The sequence below is a fragment of the Vombatus ursinus genome, unplaced genomic scaffold (assembly GCF_900497805.2).
Source record: "Vombatus ursinus unplaced genomic scaffold, bare-nosed wombat genome assembly UNPS02014820.1, whole genome shotgun sequence".
Taxonomy (NCBI): domain Eukaryota; kingdom Metazoa; phylum Chordata; class Mammalia; order Diprotodontia; family Vombatidae; genus Vombatus; species Vombatus ursinus.
In genome coordinates, this window is record NW_020954598.1 from 21,935,206 (window position 1) to 21,938,955 (window position 3,750).

General features: G+C 35.8%; 1 pseudogene; it reads right to left on the reverse strand.

Moving 5' to 3' along the window:
• The window catches only part of LOC114024283, a 40,321-nt pseudogene that overhangs the window by 35,612 nt on the left and 959 nt on the right, over positions 1 to 3,750 (reverse strand).

Consider the following 3,750-nt stretch of genomic DNA (forward strand, 5'->3'; position numbering starts at 1 on the left):
TGTGTGTGTGTGTGTGTGTGTGTGTGTGTGTGTGTGTGTGTGTGGCTCCACTAGGCCTGAAGCAAAGCAGACTGCCATCCAGCTATGACCAGTTTTGTCCCACAGAAGTCACTTGGGACAGATACTGAGGGCAAGAAAATATGAATTGTCCAGCATGGAAGGAAGCTGAAACAGCTTTGAAGTCCAGCCCTCAGAAAAAGTACCATCAAAGGTGAAGGAGTCAGAAAATGAGTGAGAGAGGAATATGAGGGGAAAAGATTGAAGTTACAAAAGATATCAGAAGTAAGAATACTCAGAGACCTTGACCATAAGCTGATAAATCAAACAAGGAATATATTAATAATGGAAAGGAATAAGACAAAAAAAAAGATAAATAAGGAATAAGGTAAAAAAAAGTCCAGACATTGATGAATAAATATTATAAGAACCAAAGAGATATTGACATTTTAGGTCACCCCCAAAACTGAATCCACATCACATTTGTGCTTCTATAATGTATCTACTTGTTATGTGTGTGTGTGTTTTTAATTTTCACTATCTATATAGAGGGAAATGGTGGTTCAATGGATAGAGGGCTAGACTTGGAGTTAGGAAGATCTGATTTCAAATCCAGTATCAGATACTTACTAGCTGCGTGTCCCTAGGTCACTTAACCTCTCTCTCAGTTTCTTCATCTGTAAAATGAGTATAATAATAGCACTTATATCCCAGGCTTGTTGTGAACTCAAAATGAGATAATATTTTTAAAGCACTTTTCAAACCTTAAAGTGCTATGTAAATGCTAGTTTTTATTATAAATAAAAGTAAAAGTTGATTCTTTGCAAAAACTAATAAATTATTTAAAGGGTTAAAAAATTGATAAGCCTTTAGTAAATATGATTATTAAGAGGACAGAAAATCAAATCAATAAGATAGCAAGCAAACAAGGCAAAATCACAACAAAATTTTCCAAAAATATGAACTCAGCTACAGAAAAGTTCAACCATCATTTATGCAAAAAAACCCCCAAAATCCTTTACAAATTATAATCAGAGAGGGACCTTTTTAATATCATAAAATTTATCTATTTAAAACCCAAAATAAGTATCATATACAATTAGATATACTAGAAGCTTTGCTAATAAATGTGGGAGCAAAGCAAGAATGATTACTCTTTCCACTGTTATTTGATATAGTTCTGGAAATACTAGCAATAGTGATAAAACAGGAGAAAATAATTCAAGATGAAAAGATAAAGAGGAGATAAACTATCACTATTTGCTGATGACATGGTTTGCTTAGAAAATTCTAGGGAATCAGGAAAGAAACAAGAAGACACCTCCATCCCTTTGCAGAAGTAGGGGGGGCCCACAAGTGTGGTACACTGCACATGTTTTCAGACTTTTTGATATATTAATGTTTTGCTTTTTTCTCTTCTTTTTCTGTCTTTCTTTTTTAAAATATTATTTATTATATGGGATAGTCCTCTAAGAGGAAGAGAGATGCTGGGGAAAATTGTGATGATGTTAAAAAATTTAAAAAATGTATTTTTAGAAATAAAGGGCTTTTTGTCTTTTTGTATTCTAGTTCAAAATGAATAAAAAAATTTAAAAGAAGTATAAAAAAGTGGGGTGGGGAGGGAAGAAGAAAAAAATTTTAAAATGCACAACAGAGAACAAAAGAAAACTTGGAAGGAATCACAGAAAAGCAGGGTAACTTTGAAAATAAGATATAGTATTTGTTACATAGCTTTTTTAAAAAAAAATAAACTACTTCATGCTAAGTACTTTGCTAAGTACATTACAAATATTATCTCTTCTAACCCTCACAACAACCCTGGGAGGTAAGGGCTATTGTTATCCTCATTTTGTAGCTGAGGAAATTGAGGCAGGCAGAGGTTAAATGACTTACCCACGGTCACACAGCTAGTTTAGTAATATCCACTAAAATGGAAATACATAGTTTTATATCAAATCCTCTTTTTATGTTGTGCTGTGTACATGGAAATGTTCTTTTTTTGTCTTTTTGTATTCAAGTTCAAAATGAACTTCAAAAATTTAAAAAGAAGTGAAAAAAAAGAGGCTATTCACTGAGGTGGTAGAATAAGAAAAATTGGTACATAAAAGCACCCTCCCAACAAGAAAAAAAAAACCTAGGCCACTCTCTACCCTTGCACACAGAGAGCATACATAGCCAAAGCATAAACTCACAGCTTCTGACTGGAAGTCTTTGTCTACATCTATCGAATCTTAATGAAGTTCCTCTTAAGTAGGTATGGCCATGTGATTGACTCTGAGGGATGATGCCTTTGTAATGTCCAGAGGCTGACTTTTCTCACACATCTCTTGATTGTCTTGTCACTAGCCACTGCTGTTCTGAGGACACTGCTATAAATTATGATAAGGCGGCCAAATCTTCTGACCTTTCTAAGTTCACAATATCTGCCTCTAGTCAAAGGGTGGGAAGAGAGTGAGACTCCCTCCTCCTCCTCCTTATTCTTCTCCTCTTCCTTATTTTCTTCCTCCTCCTCCCCTTAAGCAATTCTCTTTGAGAGGTTTGGCTGGAACTGCTTCTCCACTAGGCTGACTGCCATTAGAATATCAGATTCTAAACTGGCCTAAAACTTTTAGTAGATGGTTTCAATAGAGGTGTCTAGGAATTATTCACACTTAATTTTCACTTTGACTGATTGATTCCTTAATGAAATCCAAAGGCATTCTCACCAGATAAACTAACTCCCTGACCCCAGCCAATTTCCCAACTCTAACTGAATAATATTAACACTACCCTATAGGAACCTACACTCTTATAATTCCTGTATCTCATAATTTACTCATTCTTCAACCTCTTCAAGCCTGGTTTCTGTTCTGTAGATCATTGGATTTAAAGCCAAAAAACCCCTCTCATTTTAAAGATAGGAATACTGATCCCCAGAAAGTTTAATTATTTAGTATTTTATGATCAAAATTTAGAGCCAGAAAAGAACTTAGGATTGATCTACTACAATCCTCTTATCTTACAGATAAGAAAAATAAGTTTTAGAGAAGTTAAATGAAACTTGTCCAAGGTCATAAAATAGTGAATGACAGAGCCAAGATTCTAACACAACCACCAAACAGCTCAGTCTTTGCATGACAACATGAAGCACTCCACACCATGTCATCATGGTCATATGTAAGAGCAGAGCTGAGAGTAAAGTCCCAGCCTCCGGGCTGCAACTCCAAGGCCCTTTCCAAACACTCTACTAAAAATGTTCTCTCTGAAGTCACTAATGGCTGCCTTGTTGCCAAATCCAAGGGTATTTTCTATGGAAATTCTGCTGGAGGAGGTTCTGCAGGGTCTGACCCTGTGATTGCCCCTCCTTAATGACAGTCACTTCTTCCCTGGACTCATGACACGGAACTCATTCAACTGTTCAATTCAACAAGGATTTATTAAGTATATTCTATATTTGGAGCACCTCTGTACTGGGGACAAGCAAAAAAAAATATAACTGTTCTTACCCTCAAGGAGCATACATTTTAGAAGGCTGGGAGTACATGCAAAAGATGTACACAGATAAGTAAATTTATATGAATTGGGGGTAGTAGGGCATAGTAACACAACAGGAGGAATCAGGGCAGGTGGTGTAAAAGCAACATCTTCTCCCATAAAGACTATGCTGGTTTTGTTTTGTTTTGTTTCTCCTAAAAGGGGATTAAATCATCTTTGTGATTTGAATGGTCCCAGGGAACTAAGACTTGAACTATTGAGGTTGCTTCCTGGTCACGT